Raw genomic sequence first — 19,484 nt, 5'->3', positions numbered from 1 at the left:
ATTTCTCCTGTTTTGGGCCTCGTTTTTAAGTCTTTCTCTCCCCAGCCCTGGAAACGACACCCTCCCTCCTCTGGCACTTGAGGGCTGTCTTTAGTTCACGGCTACGCGGTCTCCTCCTTGGGCACTGCCTCTTTCTACTTCACTCCCAACCTGTCCTCCCCACTAAATCCTTGAAATTTATCTGGTAACCTGTATGAGAAAAGACAACATTAAATACAGTAGGATTCACCTACATATTACTTGTTGAAACAGGAAGGGTATAAGAGGTGCCATTGGAGCAGCACCAATAGTGTTTCTTTAGAATATCTCCCACTTTGCTATTGAGTCCAGTTCCCTCTTTTCAGATCATTATCATCAAATGCAACATATTCAGAGGACAGCAAATGGAATGGTGATGGAAACATGTCTTATGCAGAGCACTGGATGAGAATTATTACATTATTTGAAAAACTGCCACGTGAGGGAGATAGAAATCTGTTTTGACCACGACAGTAAAAGGTAGAACTAGAACCCATTGGCTAAAAGTGACGAAGATATATGTTTTATCTGCTAAATCTAATAGGCATCTCTACCTGTTCTCCCAAAGCATAACCCTTGATTCTTTCCTCTATCAAATTTATTCCTCCCCTGTCATCCCAGTCTCAACAAATGGCATTGCACTCTGATTAAGCCAAACTCTAAGATTACTTCTTGATTGCTTTTTTGCCCTTCCTTCTCTATACCTAATTTATCACCAAGTCCTTCAGAGTTAACCCACAAATATCTCCTGACACCATCCACTTTTTTCTCTCTCCACTGGTATAAACATAGTCCAAGTCATCCCCATCTCTCACTAGGTCTCACTGGCTCCCTGCTTCCATTCTAGCCCTTTACAACATACTGTTAAAAATGTAAAACAGATAATGTCTTTTCCCTGCTAAAAAATATTACTTAGAATAAAAATAATAAATTCTCAATCGAATCTCTAAGGCCATGTATGTTTCCATTCCCTGTTTACCTCTCCAAAGATTTTTTTTGGATGATTTTCCCTTTTACCATCTTGCTCCAGACACACAGGCATTTTTCTGTTCCTGAATTGTGTCAATTTAATTACCTGACTTACGGAATTTTCAGGGAGCTGTTGAGTGTTGTTTTTCCTTCTCTTCATGTGCTTAGCCTCTTCTTGTCACGGTTGTTTCAGCATCTATGTCCGTAAGGAGACTCTGGCCTCCCAATCTAACATGGCTCCCAGTCACTCTCTCAGCACATGGTTGATCTGCCTCCTTCATTAGAAAGTAAGTTCCATGGGAATGGGACCACGTCTATCTACCATGTTGTTACTGAATCTCTAGGACTTGGAAGAATATCTGGCACTTACTACTATTCCTAATACTGAAAGTTAGAGGAAACCTGCCTAAAAGTAAAAGGACAAATAATGAGTTAACTTATACTGGAATGGATGTGGCTCTTGTATATCTGAAGGGAAGGTTGCATTAGATAACCATCAAAACTTTATTAAGCTTGAGATTCTCTGGGTCTATGATTTTGAAACTTTATCTTAAAAAACATTTTGGAAGGTGATACATCCTGATGGTGCTTATGGGCTTGGATGTAGACTGATCAGTGTTCTTACATTCACTAATTATGTGCTCTTGGGCTATTTACTTAACTTCTCTTTTCTCAAGATTCTGATCAGGAATGAGGGAACAATGATAATAGTGCATATTGCTTGCTAATGGCTGTTGAGTTGATTCAATAAGAAACTAAATGTAATACAGATAAAATGCATAGCACAGTGCTTCAGATAATGTGTGATGAATAGGTGTAACTTTTTAAAATTCTTAGATTTATTATTTTGTATTGAACTGCATAAAAATTTCAAGTTTGCATTGCTAAACCATTCGCAATAATGGCTTTATGTTGCCCATGATGGTTATGTGGCCTGCATGGAATTCCTAAAATAAACCATATCAACATTATTCCAGCGCTGTATTCTTGTATCTGGTCTCCCTCTTTGTTTTTTCCCAGTTCTCATGAGCATTCAGTCTGCACACCGTACAACATACATCTATCATGTGGAGTGTATCATGTAATACAGGTTGGGCCTCTCACTTTTATAGCATCCTCCAAAGACTCATCATATTTTCTATAAATTATGAAGCTATGTAACCTTATTGAGATCATATTTATGTGGTTTAAATAGATGGGAAAGTGTTTAAGGGACAATAGCCCTGTGGCAGCAGACGGTTAATGTTTTTTCCAATATTTTCGTTAAGTTGCAAAGACAGGCCCTAAGGATCCTTGACCCAAGGATTTAAGGTAGAGATAGAAACATCACATAAATACGTAATTCCTTTTAAGAAACACTTTTTTCTAATGCTACCACGGTTTTCTAGATGCACTAATTTAGTCCTATGGAATAAATTATTTGATATCCTTGCGTGGTACAAATAGCAGGAAATATTACTAGTGAGAAAGACTATTTATGCGGAGCAAGATTTTAATGCTTATTATTTTCTCAATATGCATTAGCTCTAGATAATTTTGTACTTGGCTTTAAAAATTGGTCATTTTGGAGAGACTGCAGGAACATAAAAAAAAATTGCAGTTGAATATACTCTTAAATAGCAGAGCAGCCTACCTTTATAAATATAGAGAGTCAAAGAATGTTTAGAAATTAAATAAAACAATTATGTCTTTGATATTGCTCGAATACGTTATTAAACATGTGAATAAAGTTGACTAGTCTGGGGAAAGATTTTCAGTCATTGCTCCTATATGATTGTATAATTAAAGCCCTTTAAATTTTTTGTTGAATTGTAAAGACCAAAGTATTTTTACACGCTTCACATGTTGCTATTTGCAAAAAGGAAAAAAAAGAGGTTTTGTTAAATGATGTTGAAAATTAGCTCATTTAGGTGATCACAAAATGTTTGATTAATAAAATATAAAAGTAAAAGCAAAAATAAATTTTCTGGCTATTCAAATGCCTTGCTTACTTGTAATGAGCCCGTTAAAATATAAAAGGAGGACATTTTAAAATATAAAATGCTACAACCATGAACTTCAAAGGTGCAAAGGGCCCTTGTTCTTTCCCAAATGTTTTACTTTTCATTTTTTTAACTCGTGATCATATTCAGCTCTGAGAATGTGTGTTAGTGTCAAGAAGAAGGGATTCTTAGCAATAAGCCTTGTTTTCCAAATGGAAAGGCCATCCAGACGTGACAGTACTTTGGACAGAGCTGAGAGCCTATTTTGTGCATAGTTCAGGATGAGAATAAAAAAACATGGGGGACAAGGATATGCCACAATCTTTACATAAATACAGAATACCTGTAAACATGTATATTGGTTTATTGGGCCATAATATTCTGCTAAGTGTGTGAAGGCACCAGAGGAAAGTGATTTTAAAGAGTCTTATTTTTCATAAAAGGTTGATGTCAGTCTTTTTCTATAGATTCACATTTAGCTACCCTTCTAGAATTCTTTCATTTTAAATGGCTTTGTGTACAATTCAAGCTGCACAATATTAGACTGCTAAATATTATTTGTGTCAAATTATTCCAGTATATCAATATTACGATTTTTGTAAAGAATTGAGCTGATTTTATAATTAAATGATTAAACCATTTTTCTTCATTTTCCAAGAAATTAAAGAAGCTCCTGATAAAGTTTAATTTTATACAAACACCGATTCTTTTTTTGTTTTTTTACCATATAGTGAATGTCACTAAAATTTAAAATTTATGACTTTAATTAAATGAGTATAATAATCCAGGATAAAATTGTTAACTTATGAACTAAAATATTTCACTACAGTAACTAAGTCTAATTATACAGGAGAAATCTCAACAAACGTGATCATTTTACATAGATTCTATTGGAAATTGCCTGAATTAGCTAATTAGAGAAAAGCTGAACTATAGAAACACAAATACATTAACTTTATATAGTTCAGCTTCTCCTGGGGACACTAAATTTAATTTAAATTTAGAACACTAATCACTGCAGTTAGAATATTGCTAAAAATAAACTAATACTAGCTAAAAGTACAGACGTGACAGATGAGAAATGGGTAAATTAAATAGTATTCAACTATGCAGGCAAATGTCAATGCTTAATTGGTGGAGTATTGTCACATTAACAATGAATAGATTGATTCCAAGTCTTGGCTATTGTGAATAACGCTGCAATGAACACAGGGGTGCATGTATCTTTACACATTGGTGTTTTCATCTTCTTTGGATAAATACCCAGCAGTAGAATAGCTGGATCATATGGTTGTTCTAGCCTTAATTTTTTGAGGAATCTCCACACTGTTTTCCATAATGGCTGCACCAATTTGCACTCCCACTAGCAGTGTATGAGAGTTCCCTTCTCTCCACATCCTCTCCAACACTTGTTTCCTGTCTTGTTAATTATAGCCATTCTTATGGTTGTGAGGTGGTATCTCATTGTAGTTTTGATTTGCATTTCCCTGATAGTTAATGACGTTGAACATCTTTTCATGTGCCTCTTGACCATCTGTATATTTTCTTTGGAGAAATGTCTGTTCAGGTCTTTTGCCCATTTTTTAATTTGGTTGTTAGTTTTTTTGTTGTTGAGATATATGAGTTCCTTATGTATTTTGGAGATTAACCCCTTACCAGATATATGGTTTGCAAATATCTTCTCTCAATTGTTAAGTTGTTTTTTTGTTTTGTTGCTGGTTTCCTTCACTGTGCAGAAGCTCTTTAGTTTGATTTAGTCCCATTTGTTTATTCTTTCTATTGTTTCTCTTGCCTGGTCAAACATGGTGCTTGAAAATATTTTGCTAAGACCAATGTCGAAGAGTGTACTTCCTATGTTTTCTTCTAGAAGTTTCATGGTTTCAGGTCTTACGTTCAAGTCTTTAATCCATTTTGAGTTAATTTTTGTGTATGGTGTAAGATAATGGTCTACTTTCATTTTTTTGCATGTGGCTGTCCAGTTTTCCCAACACCATTTGTTGAAGAGACTTTCCTTTCTCCATTGTATGTACACTTGAAATTTATACAATGTTATAAAGCAATGTTACTGCAATAAAAAAATTAATTAATTAAAATAACAAGCAAAAATGAATAGAAGTGTCATCATGCAAATGAGTCCCAACACAATGAAGCCGATGGAATACAATCAATTATTTGATTATCAGTCATTTAGAACTGTTTCGTCTAATTTAAAGATGCTTCAGAGAACATACATTTACTGGGAGTAAAAGTGTAGAAAGGTGAATGAAGTAGGAATAGTGGACTATTTTAAAGAGATGAATAAAACATATAAAATCTGTTTTTGTGGAATATATCTTAGATGTGGAAATACCTTAGAACTTTATTTCTTGTGTCATATAAATGACTTTTAGAGTTGGAAATGATTTTTGAAATTATTTATTTATTCTCTTCTCACAGAGTTAATTCCTCCTCACCTGGCAACTTAGTGAAACCACTAGATGTAAATATAGCTCCCACAATCCCTTTCTCATGATTTTTCCACTGACTACACCGTGTAGCTTTTCTATATGAAAAATATTTAATAAATAATTGAATATAGTTAAAGTACTGTTCTACTTCAGTTGAATTTCACGGTACATAATATTCATCTTCCTTCTGATCCCCTGAGTCTAATAAATAATAATTAGAAAGAAAAGCAGTTTAAGAACTTTATTCACATCAAATGCAAATCACAAGATTTCAATATTCCATTCTTTTCCTGAAAGCTAGACACTTCTGTGAAGTGACTACTTTCTGCAGATCATAAATAGATAGATTTAGAAAATATGATTTACTCTATTGTAATGATTAATAAATGTCTAAAAATATTCACAATGCAAGGTGGATAAGGTCAGGAGCAAAGAGTACTGCACCTTTCCAGACCTGGGTTTCTTTAAAAATAAGTTAAATTAAATGCTTTCTACACTGCACTGAGCTCTCAACTGGCGCTCAGTTTGCCCAACAAATTAAAAGGTTAACAAGACTGGCATTAACTTAGAATTTTCCAATTAGACCCAGTAAATAGTCCTGACTGCATCACAATAAAGCCAATGATATCTTTGATTAATATTTCAAAAGTGAATTATAAAGGTAAACATATCATCTAGAGTTTCAAGGACACACACTAATAGCAAATAGTAAATAGAGATTTTTTTTTGAGGCACCAGAGAAGAGTCTGTGACATTCATTCTCAATAGTGGGATCTCTACTTTTTTGAAGATGAGTAAATGAGCTTGAATGAATTACTATTTCAATTAAAAACAACAAATCCTAACAAAACCAAAGTAGAATAGGAATTTATTGAAAGGTTTTAAGTGTTGTTGGGGAGGGGAAAATTCCTTCCTTCTACCCTTTTTGTGTTTTTATGGCTGGACTAATAATAAAACTGACACAAGACCAGATTAACAGGAGGAAAACTCAGCTTAATACACACATACTGGAGATCATAGAGAAATGATGCTCAGAGAGGGAACAAAGCTGGCAGTATACATAAATTGTACACAAAGAAGTAATAAATTTGTGAGAAATGACAGGACAAAGAAACTTAGGTTTGAGGTACATAATAATAAGGAATTTAAGGAGAGTTTAGGCTTGAGGTAGTAAATTAGCAAGGTTTGTTTATATAGGCTTCTTGGCCCTGAATTCCCTAGCTCTGGTGAAAAGCCTGCAGGGAGAGCACCTTTCACACGGGTGAAATTATTTCCTGCTTTCAGGGGAAACAGAGACAGGAGGGTCAAAATGCCCATTGGTTTTTGAGTAATTTTAATTCAAAATAATCAACATGCTATTGTGGGATGTTTTGGGGTGGCCTGCCCTGAGCCCCAACGGTGTACAAGGTATTTAATGGGACGTGAGAGTAAGAAATCAGTTAGTCCTCACAAGAGGGTTGGAAACGGAAATTGAAAGTCTTGTAGTTATTCATTCAGTCTTCTCCTGCCTTTGTATGCCTCTCTTCCTTCCACAGCATCTGACTTCATTCTTCTAAGAACGGGCTTTCTCTGCAAGAGCCAGAAGACATCTGAATCATGGCTCAAAAGATTCACCACTTTAGTTCTAATTTTCTGCAGACCATCTCTGGAGAGAGATGTTACTTGGTTAGTTGGGTTAGTTTCCTGCCCTGTTAGTCTGCTATGATAAGTGGAGGTGGGATCACGTGGTAAAAATCTGACAGCTTGGAGGCTCGTCTCTGACTGTATGGAGTAGGTAATTCCTAGAACGGGGCAATGGTTCCTCGATTGAATGAAAAAAATATGTATTATGAGTATTATTTTCCTTCAGTTCTGAGCATAATGTACAGTCCAAGGTGATGCTAAAGAAACAATTTTGAATAGATAACTGTTTAGAATAATAGCTAATTTCCCACCTACCATCCTTGTTTGTGGAGGCATATTTTGCCTAACCACAGTAATTTATGGAGGAACAAGAAATAATAATAACTTCATTTAATGAGCTCTTTATTATAAGCTAGAAACTATGTAAAATACTTTACATGTAATTAATAGAACTAAGCATATAATTGTTTTATTGAATGTCTCATTTCTCAGGCACTATTCAAAGGGCCCTCGGAGAGTCTGCTACATGAAACGTTTAATTGCAATCATGGTAAGTGCTCACAAGAGGAAGTAAAGAGTGTTACGGGAAAGGAGAGTCAGGGAATTTATCTTATTTGATGCTCACAGTGACCCTGTTACATAACATTACAGATGAGTTACCTGCCATTTAACACTATTAACTTATTTACCCAGTGTCCTGGAAGGGTGGGACAGAGCCTAAGATGGAAGTCAAGCATTTCTGAGACAGACGTCCTTGCTCTGTTCTAATGAGGAGACATTAAAATTTAGAAGTTGCTGTGCTGCACACAGAATCAAACAAGTGGTTATTCCTGGCACAGACGAAGACTAGAATTCAGGTTTGCTGACTTTGAATCCATCCTTCTCCTGCTTGTGCATTTCCTCTACAGAAACAAATGAAAATACAGAAAGACTGGGTTTAGTTTCATGATGAACTAAATTACCAAGAAGTGCCAAATCAACCTGGCTTTTGTTACTAGCAGTGAGATAAAAACCCCATATCCACACTTTTCTCTAGATTTACTTTTCTAAGAGAAAAGCAGTTTCTTGTAAAAGTGGTGCTGCCATAGATGGAAAATTTCGAATTTTACTAACACAGAGACGATCAAGGGAAGAAAAGTTTGATGTGTTAAAAATGAGATTCATTTCAGTGCCACTGCACAAATAAAGTAAGAAATGTTTTTGCTTAAAAAACCCTTGAGTTTGTATGTCTTTTAAGATAACAAATTGTTGCACTAACTTCTGCATTTTTTCATTGCTGAGCATAATCTGAAAAATCAAACGATTGTCTATGACTGAAGTATGAATATTATTCTCTGTGAAAGAATTGAGTTGTTAATTAAATATTTCTTATTTAATTTTATAATTTTATATTTTTCCTGTTTGTTTTGCACAGAGGAGTTATGCTATAAGTTCTTAAGAATATTTGTCTTAATAAATCACTTTATACCATTTTGCCAATAGCTACTAAAAACAGCTAACATTTATTGAGAAGTCACCACATTTTCAAGTCTCAGTAAAGCAACAACTAAGTACAGGACTGTTCTGAGCCAACATTCTAACAGGGCACATATGTGTTTCAAAATATTACTAAATCTGTATATTCAAAATGTTTACTTTTTAGTAATAAAAAGAAGAAACTGTAGTGATAGTTTCTGTCTCAGTGGTTCATTATTTCTCGATACATTTTACTTTCTACCTGGCTTTATTTTCTGAGTATGATGACATAATTTATTCTACATTCCCAAAGTTTACTATGAGGGATTAAGAAATATTCATATACTTCAAAGTATAATAATAAAGGCAATAAGCCATATTTAGGGCTCTTATAAATTTTTTCTCATTATTTTAACTTCAGCATTAAGATTATCTTAATATGTGGTCCTTTTACTTTTAAATTGGGAGATTTTTAATGCTGAATGAACTCTGGATATAGCATGATCAAGAAAGTCATGTACTTTCAATTATTCCAAGATTAAACAAATTAATGGAGATTGACAGGTCATGCATTCCTATGGTGTTGCAGAAAGATTGATGCCATGTAGAGACATTAAAAAATAATCAAACATTAAAAACCAACAAACAAAATAATTCAAACCTTTTCTCAGGCAGGTTTACTATATTTACTATATTCGTTCTTTCAAGTAGCACTTTTCTGTTTGGACTGAGTTCTTAAGTGAATTAGATGTGTGAAATAGTAGTCTTTTGAAGGTCAACAGTTGAATGTGTTATTATTCTCTTCTATAGTTTTGAACCACATGCACTGTAAAACCTATATGCAAAAGTCACTAAGCCAGTGGAGTGGACTCTATCTACTGGGAATGGAAGAGAGTAAGGAATTAAAAGTGCAGCAAGTGAAATTGATTGGGCTGAAAAATCCAGCTTAAACACTTACTGACTCTGCAAATTTGGGCAAGTTAGTCAACCTCTCAGCAGTCAGTTTCTTCATCTATAAGGTTTGGATGATAGTACTGCAACGTCTTAGTGCTTCTGATGGTTGATTCAATAGTGAGGATTCAAAGTTATAAAAGCTGACAGTACTCCATAGATTCTATTTATTGCGATAATTATATATCCAGTACTCATGTCTCTCTATAGTTTTGTTTTCTAGATTCATTGTTGCATATTTCTTAACTCCTTTCAAAAGATGAAAACTACAATCCTTTATGGGAATTCTCCAGTCAGAGAAGGCAACTTGTCGAGGTAGCGACGGATAAAACGTAAACATCTCTGATCTCTGGGACCAAGTCAGTGCGCTCAGTGTACTTTCTCTTATCCATTTTGCTATAACATGTCACAGTTTTAGTTTTACATACTTTCAGTGAGATTTTGATTATCTACTGTGCCGAATTTGTATGACGTAAATAATAGTAATAACAAAAGTGATGATAATAAGAATTATAGCTTCTATTTTAGAGAGCCAAGCCATGTAATAACACTTTATATTTGTACACACTGTCTCATGAATTGAATGAGGTATGAACTATAACTATCCCTGTTTTACAGGAGAGAAAACTGCAGTTAGATTAGCCATAAGCATGACAGAGTGAGAAAAAGAGCTTTGAAACTTGAAACTATCTGCTGGGGATCCAAATAACTTCTTCCATTTCCTTATTTGTGTAAATAAATTTGAGAAGTTAGACTTTCATAAGTTGCCAAAGTCCATTTTTATGTGTTTTAGATAAAAATAATAGAAGTTATGTTTTTTCATCCCTTTTTTCCCAAAAGGAATTCAATATCAAAATTCCCATCTGCCATGAAAAAAAAGAGAGACAGAACTACAGGCAAAAACACAGAATCTTCATACTAAAATGTTAAGTACTTAATTCCTTTTGATTTAAAACATTGTCTGTATTTATGAAATATTCATTTTTCTATTCAATCCTTTAAAAACAATAGTTTTTATAAAATGAGTGTCATATTAAAAAATTACATCTGAATCACATTCTCCGGGAACCTAAATCTTAGGAAGATGAAACGGTACATGATGTACAGTTCATTCTGAAAGGATTTTTATTTCAGTTAATTTATTTGAATAGGTATCAAATGTTTATAAAGCTAGATCATTTTGTGCTAAGTTTGCATTTTGTTTTTACTTCAAACTATAATAATGGCTATAAGATGCTCTGATACAGTGCTAGAGAATTTCAAGGGAGAGAGAATTTCCTTCTTGCAGAGGGAAAGGAAATTTTTTATGTATATTACTCATTATTTCAAAAAATGTCCCCAGTGCCTTGCTCTGTGCTGAGCACATAGCAGATTCTCCATTTTTATAACATGACTGAATGATTTAGGGATATGAATCTGTGCAAGAAGAGTGATCATTTGGAGAGAGAAATAGGCAAAAACAATCTCAGAGGCAAAAACACGTGGGGCAGGCATGGAGGAAGGCGTCTAACTGTTCTAAGTGGGAGCGAAGGGTGTCGGGTGTGGTAAGAATACAGATCCAGAGAGAATAACATTGCACTAGATGTTTATGGATTCTCTGTCCAGCAGACGTAGGAAAGGAAAAATAACTCAAACTGATTTTATAACAGCTTTATTAGGATATGATTCCCATACATACAGTTCATTCAATTAAATTGTACAGTTCAATAGTTTTTAGTATATTTACAGAATTGTGTAACCATCACCACGAACAATTCCTACATCATTTAGTCATAATACCAATGTCTCAAGGTTATTATAATTAAACAACATGTATACAGATCACTCAATCAAGTATCTGGCTCCTAATAAACATTGCTTGATAAATGCTGGCCACATATTGTTAGTCAAGTAAATTATAAGTGACAGAAAGTCTGGGAACTGTCTCTACAGTGACAGAAAGTCTGGGAACTGTCTCTACTCTGATTGCCCCAGACGTTAAATTTGGAGCAGAATTATTGACCTGCCTCAAATAATATTCAGAAAATATCTATAAATCAGTCATTGAAAAGTGGATCTGTAGGAGACAGTAAGTCATCAAATCTAAGGAACTAGCTAAATGGACAGCATACCCACGGAGGAAGGGGCTCACTGCCGGGAATTGTTCCCCCTGCAGAGGGCAAAGATGAGACAGCCCCTCAGGCCTCCGATGGCTTCCTAATGGTGCAAGTGCTGCTCCTGACCTGTCCCTTAGCGTGCTAGAAATAAAAGCGTTCCCTGTGCTTTTTCCCAGCACAGCTCTATGGGCTTTGAATTTCAAATGTAAGAAGAGACAAGTGCAGCTGTCCACATCCAGTGGCTTATGACTTAAAATGTTTCTGAAGTCTTTGTGAGCGCACTAGCTGTTGAAAAAAGCGAAATGAAGGACAGAAGATTACATAAATTTCAGTTTGGTTAGGACTATGTGTGTGTGTGATTGCATACTTGCACAAGGTCATTCAGAGACATTCATGTTTTTCTTATGGTTGCTAAGAATTCACTGTCCTCTCAACGGGGAATACAAGCAAATCGTGATGGAATATCATTGAGAGATCACCTGGTCTAACCCCACTTCTCAGTGTGATTTTCTAAGGCGGCACAAAAAGCTACAGGGAGAACAAATTTTCCAAATCTGTTTAAGGAGAACATGTGGAATTGTGGTATGAGGAGCTCCATAAACCATCTCCTCAGGGGAACTACCATAACTGGTGAAAGTTATAAAAGCACAACCACCTAATGTCCCGGAAACTGTTCTAATGACAGAATGAAGACACATATTATAGACACAGATCATGAATGTGATCCATTGAAGAGATATATGGGGTTTTTTTAGTGACCTAGGAAGAAGAAAAACTATTTACATTTACTGGACACTCACCATATTTCTGACAGTGTGCTAGGTGTTTTTAATACATGTAATTCAATTGAAATCTCACAAAAACTCCAAGAAGTTACTGCAAGTTAGTTGACTCCATAACTTTCCCTTGAAAGGAAAGATTGATTTATTCATGGGATGGCTATATTTATTGAGCATCTTCTACATGCCAGATATTGGGTTAGGGCTTGGGGATGCAGTGTCCAACAGATGGACACATTGTTATCTTCATGGCTTTCTGCATAGGGAAGGAGCAAACATTAAACCATCACATAATTGATAATCTATTTACAATGTGGTGTGTATATTACTACAAATATAACAAATACGTGAAATAAGTTATTGACTGCTTAATATCTGCCAGGTACTGAGCTACATTTCACCTACGTAAGAATCTTATACGATATCTTATCTTACATGATCACTGACATTTATGTGACAGGTACAGTTTTAATACTTAAAACAAACCTGTACGTTAGGTACTGTTGATATCCATGGTTTACAGTTGCTGAAACCAAGGCTAATGGAAGTTGGTAACTTATCCAAGATTTTACAGAATGAATAAATGGAAGAATAAGGCTTTAGTCCTGGCTATATTGTCTCTAAAAGCTCAGTTGCGTGTATATTATGCCCACAACTTCTCAATTAATTGTCCCAACCAATGTTACACAATTTATGAGCAACAAGGCTGGCATTCAAACTCCTATGTTTTGACTTCAGGACCTACACTCTGAACCTCTGCCAGGCCATCAATGTGCAAGTAAAACAGAACAGACAGTACTTGGTGCTGTGAGATGTACAAAGGGGAGATCTACTCCATAGAAGGTGTCCATCCAGGAGGGATGCGAGGATGCGACAGGTGAGCTGTGTACTAGTTACTTAGTAGAAGTGGGAAGAAGGCAAGGTGCTGGGGCAGAGGAGACAGGTGTGGAACTCTCAGAAATGGGAATGAACTTAAGGTGTTAAAGGAAGGTCAGGGCCGCTGGTGCATGTTAAGTGGAAAGGGAAGTGGAGAGATATGGGTCCGGAGAGACAGGTTGTGGTCAGCTCGTATATTGAAGATTTAAAAAAAAAAAAAACAGAGGGAACGTTGATCATCAGTTTTAAATAGAGTCAGGTGAGGATCAGACACTTCAGTTTCTGATTTCTAACCACCATTGCATTTTCTATTAATTCTTAAATTCAACTTCAGTTCTTGTTTTTCATAATTTTTCAGGCGCTCTCTCAACTTTAAGTGTGAAAAAAATTAGGAAACTGATATGGGAGACTTCTATTTCTGCTCAGTATCTGTGAGGAATCTGCATATTGGATTTGTGTGTTTAGAGGTTTCAGTGAAGAGCCTTTAACCAACATTAATTAGTGAATTGGGGGGAAAAAAAGAGATCTTTGGTCATCTGACAGGAACATTTGGTAAGTAATCAAAGGTATTCTACGTAAAGACAGATTGCTGGACCTGAAATTGATATTTTATTGCAATTTTTTGTAATGAATATATTATTTTATGACCTGTCAACTGTTTAGCCATAATTATAATTCTTACGTACAGAACACTCATTTTGTCCTTCCAAAAGAGCATCAATTATTTTTTTTGGACGAATTTCACCAGAACTCTAATGAGTGGAACTACTTGCTTGTTTGCCTTTATAAAATTCTCTTAAAAGTGAGCTCTCCTGGGAATAAAATAGTTTATAATTAGAAATTCAAATTATCCGTTATACAATATTTCCATTGTCTTTATTTTTGATACACATGTGTGTGTTCAGGCAAAAAACAACAGAGATGCACTAAAATGTTTACAAAATATTTATGTACTAGGTAGTTTCCCAAGGTTTTTGAGTTCATGTTTGAATAGTATTTTACAACAATCTATGATGAGAAACATTTCTATATTAAAAGTACATACATGATTATATACATACAGACATGTTATAAATACCAGTTTACATGAATATCAGAGATGAAACAAGCTGGTGCCTTGGTATCAGATGTAAGATGGAAAGGCTCTGACATGTACCTTAGTTTTTCGCTCACTAGCTGTATCTAAAGAACACTAACGGGCTAAAATAAAGAAGAGATATTAAGGAAGTATTCACAAAAATGTGTTTTGGAGAGTAGGTCTTGACACGTTGAGAATACAAAGCTGAATCTGTCTACCGTTCTATCTGCCCCGATTTCTGCACATCTGTCTTCCAGGACCATCATGCCAGAGGACCTGCCTGCTGCTGCTCTTCCCTCCGCGCTTTTGTTCCTGCTCTTCCCTCTGCCTGGAGTGCCCTTTCTAATCTCCACTTTTCCTCACACTGTGCCTCTTACCTTGTTTTAAATTTTAGCTCAAAACTCACTTCCTTTGAACTTTCCATCATCCTTTCTCTTCCCATAGGATCATTTTATCTTGTTTGTTATAGCATAACTTTTCCCACAACGTTATGATATTTATTTATTTGCCTATTTTCCCCAGGACTACCTTGGAATATAGGAACATGTTCTAATCATCTTTGTATCCTTCATTTCTGGTGCAGTAATTAAGACTTAGTTGGTGTTTAATAAGTGTTCGCAGAATGAAGTTAGGATGAATAGATGTCAGGAAGGCAGATGAGGCAGGGTGTGGAGTTCCAGCAAGGGAGGAGGGTGTGTGTTGGCAAAGGGATGCAAGAGAGCACGTTGTGTTCTGGCAACTAATCCAGTGTACATGGAAAAGGTTTGGGAGTAGAATACAGAAGGACAGAGGTTGGAAAGGGAAGCTGCAGCTCCAGATTGTAAAGGGCATTGTTTACTTTGCCAATGAGTTTTGGGGACCTCTTGAGACAAAGAGGAGACTGGAAGGACTTAAGCTGGACAAGGAGAGGATCATGTCTGTGTTTTGGAAAGACAGCCAATTGGTGGTAGGGTTGATGAAGTTTATCTACAAGATAATGGAATTAGAAAGGCTAACTTAGATTGGCATTTTTGTTAAAGAGAGCAAATTAATTAGGAAGACACTTTGAAGATGTAATCCACAAGACCTGAGGATGATATGTTGCTTAGAAATTATTTTCGATGTGGTCTTTCTGATGTGGTCGGATGGTATGTTGTAGTGCACCAAGCAATGCCTACTGAGATTTTCACTCAAATAATGTGCATGCTATTATTGGACAAGGCCGTGTGCCTGGCTGGACAGCATGCTTCAAGAGAAAAAACTCTCATAATTGTCCTCCACAGCCAACCACCAGTTTCCAACACCTTGGTCCTGGATCCTGTCTTTTTGGGAGAGAAGGTGGGGAAAACTCAGTTTGATGCCAACGTTTTCAGGTAAACTCAGCTGTCTTTTATTATCGATTTATGGAGTAATTAAAATGCCGTTACTGCATATAGAGTTTTGCCTTGAAATGGTTTCAATAGACCTTTTTGCTAATGTATGTAAACTCACCAAATCATTTTTCATCAAAACAAATCACGTATTTCTTGAAAGAATGACCATCCGTTTATCTCTCTAATCCTAGTACCTGACACACAGTAAGTCATCCCTTAATAAATGTTTGCTGAATGAATGAATGATTGACAGGCAGATAGAAAGTTGAATGAAGAGTGAAGAAGGACAGACATGTGACAGCTCTATGACTCCAGTACAAACATAAATGAAGAAGCCCCATTGGCTTGATTCTCGTTAGTTTTCTCAAATGTCCCTGGTAGAGGCTTTGGTTTAGCGTTTTATTATTTTCCTACAATATTTTTATCAATATTTTTAAATAAAAGAAGCATGCTCCAAAAATATAACTTTCAGAATTTAGTGGCTATACCAGTCCAAATTTAAAATATCTATTTATCCTTAAAATAATCACTGCACCAAAATCTAAATATTCTTTCCCTTCTGCTATTAAAGTAACAAATATTTATTGAACAACTAATGTGCCCCCATGTAGCTGTGATGATGATGCAAAGGGAAAAGACATAGTCACTATTCCCAAGCAGTTTATGACCTTGCAAGGAGAAAAACACACACACAGACTTTTCAGTACCCGTTGAGGTAGTATATTAGTTTGCTGGGGCTGCCATAACAAAATACCCCAGGCTGAGGTGCTTAAGTGATAGAAATGTGTTTGCTCACAGTTCTGGAGGTTGGGAGTCCAAGATCAAAGTGTTGGCAGGTTTGACTACTCCTGAGGCCTCTTTCCTTGGCTTGCAGATGGCCGTCTTCTTGCTGTGTCTTCACATTGTTGTCCCTCTGTCTGTGCGCATGTCTCATATCTCTCTCTGTGTGTCCACATTTCTTTTTCTTATAAGGACACCAGTCATATTGGATTAGGGCCCACCCTAAAGACCTCACTTTAACTTAATCATATTTTTTTAAACCTTATGTCCAAATATGTTTACCTTCTAAGATACTCGGGGTTAGGACTTCAACATAAGAAATTTGGGGGAAACAATTTAGCCCATAACAGGTAGGATATAGGAATTGGCCCGTCTGAAAAGACCAAGGGGCTCAGACTCTCAGATTAAACCTAAGAATGTGCTGCTGAAGATATTTACATGAAAATATGATTCTTTACAACTTTCCCTCTCATTGTGTCTGCTGTCTGCTCTAATATAAGTCACAACCATTTCTACAGCCTCCAACTGAGATGTTGTGAACAAAAAAGAGCAGGATTTTACAAAGGCATCAATGCCTGCAGCAGATAAGAACACAATACAAAAGCAACCAGTTTTTAAACAAAAGACTTTGCATGAGGAATGAGGACAATGGATGGATAGGTAGCAGGATGGTGGATGAAGTACATCTACAGAAGAACCCACTCCAGCAGGGCTCCTCCAGGACACCCACCCACATCGTCCCATCAAAAAAGGAGCAGGGCTTTGTTCTCAAAGGAATAGACACTCTACATATGAATTTGCTTTTCTTGCCTGCATTGCTTCTCCCAAAGCCACTATCTGTGATCTTAAGGACTGCCTCATTCCCCATCATGATATTCCATACAACATACCTACTGACCAAAAAATTCGTTTTACAGAACACAAAGTGTAGAGATGCTCATGAAATTTATTGCTCTTATGATCCCCATCACTCTGAAGCAACTGGCCTGATACAATGGTGCCTTCTCAAATGCCATTGGAACCCAGGGAAGGCCATGCCGAAATATTCCACAATGGCCTATTATAGAATTATTTTGAATTAAAGTTACTTAAGAAACAGTCAGTACAAAAAGGATACTCTAACCATCGTTTGTCTCCCTGAAAGCAGGAAATAAATCTCCCAGGTAAAGAGTGCCCTCCCTGTGCCTGATGGCTGAGAGAGACAGTCTTATCACCAGAGCTAGGAAATTTGGGGCTGAGAAGCCTGTGTAAACAAACCAGTTACTTTTTACTGATTTACTACCTCAAGCCTAAACCCTGCTTAAATGCCTCACCAATTACATACCTCAAATCTAAGTTTCTTTGTCCTGTTATTCTTCACAGATCTATTGTTTCTTTTTTTTTCCCCTTCTTCTCCCCAAAGCCCCAGTAGATAGTTGTATGTCATAGTTGCACATCCTGCTAGTTGCTGTATGTGGGACGCCGCCTCAGCATGGCCGGAGAAGAGGTGTGTCAGTGCGCACCCGGATCCAAACCCGGGCCGCCAGTAGCGGAGCGCGTGCACGTAACCACTAAGCCATGGGGCCAGCCCCCTGTATTGTTTTCTTTGTATAAAATATATATATACTGCCTGCTTTGTTCACTTTCTGAACATTATTTCTCTATAATCTCCAAAATGTATGTATTAAATTGGGTTTTTCTCCTGTTAATCTGATCTTGTGTCAATTTTATTATTAGTCTAGCCATAAGAACACAAGCCGGCAAGAAGGGAAAATTTCTCCCTCCCTGACAATGCCAACTGGACAACTAAACCTTGTGGGGCTGGAGTAATGGCCTCCAGGATGTGACATATGGTTTACAGCAGTGACTAACACATGGTGCTATTTCTCTTATAACCAGGATTCATGAATCCAGGAAACAGGGGGAAAAAGAAGCATGACTATTCTTACTATTACCCTGAGAGATCTACCAACATCATTGTTGCTGCCCGTACTCAACACCTCTGGCCTCTGCTTGTCTTAGTTCCCAAGGCAGAGATGCTTAAACCAAGGCCTGCATCAATAGTTCCATTAAACTCAATGTTTAAACTACCAGTGGGCTCCTTTGGGCTCTTCGTATTAGTGAATCAACAGGCAAAGAGAGCTCTGGCGTTCTGGCTGGAGTGATTGATCCTGATTATAAAAGAGAAATTGGTTGCTAAGTCATAGTGGGGTAAAGAGAAGCATGTCTGGAATTCAGGAGATCCTCTGGGGCACCTCTTGGTATTCCCATACCTAAAACCACTGGAAAATGAAAACACAGGAGACACTCTCATGACCTAGACTAAATCAGACCTAGCCAGGGTGCTTGCTGATGGCAAAACGTCGTAGAACAATGCAGTTATACATACGAATTATGATCACATGACCAGTGGCAGAAATGAGAACTGTGATAGTTATGGATAGTTTTCCTTAATTTGATATGCATATACTTGTGTAACTGTTAACTTTTCAAATCTTTTCTTCTTACTTTTGCCTAACATCTAACATAGGAAGTAGTAATAGTAGTTAATATAATATTTGATTTACAAGATACCAAAGAGGGAACGTCACTCAGCTAGAAGATAAAAGAACATAACTTAAGGATGGATAAAGGGATTTTGTATCTTATTTTGAGGACAGGGTTGTACAATAGACAGTTGCATTATGTTACATGGAAGCAGAATTTTGCTATGGTTTTATTTAGAAATTACAAGTACGGTTAACAGCAGAGCATTGTCTGATACAGCACTGGAAAGTGTGGGGATGGTGCAAAAGACCAGGCAGGGTTCCACTCTGCTGTCCACAGAGTCACTAGCAGTCGGAATCGACTTAACAACACTAACAATAACAAAATAGTTAATAAAAGTGTATTATGTGCATAATAATAGATATTCTATGTGTATGTATTCTATATAATACATATTATATATAATAATGCATTAGGTGTAATAAAGGCGTATGTCAAGTTGACAAGGGGTGAATCGTAGTGGAATTGTATTGCGTCGACTTCGCAAAGCTAGAACTACATTTCTCAGAAATCCCTTCCTTTTATCCTTCTGGATTAGTGTGAGCCAGATCT

At 36.4% G+C, this 19,484-nt stretch overlaps 1 long non-coding RNA gene across 1 annotated transcript; it reads left to right on the top strand.

Annotated features, from left to right (window-relative positions):
• The first annotated feature begins 11,858 nt into the window (after nt 1-11,858).
• Nucleotides 11,859-15,670, top strand: LOC147916542 (uncharacterized). Its single transcript, XR_015552781.1, has 3 exons — nt 11,859-13,197; nt 13,555-13,748; nt 15,537-15,670. It is a non-coding gene; the product is annotated as an uncharacterized LOC147916542 (long non-coding RNA).
• Nucleotides 15,671-19,484: the final 3,814 nt, after the last annotated feature.

Source organism: Ceratotherium simum, chromosome 7 (assembly GCF_057802395.1).
Source record: "Ceratotherium simum simum isolate JZ-2026a chromosome 7, ASM5780239v1, whole genome shotgun sequence".
In the NCBI taxonomy this organism is placed as follows: domain Eukaryota; kingdom Metazoa; phylum Chordata; class Mammalia; order Perissodactyla; family Rhinocerotidae; genus Ceratotherium; species Ceratotherium simum.
Note: the sequence above shows the minus strand (reverse complement) of the source record. Positions and strands in the feature narration are given on the sequence as shown.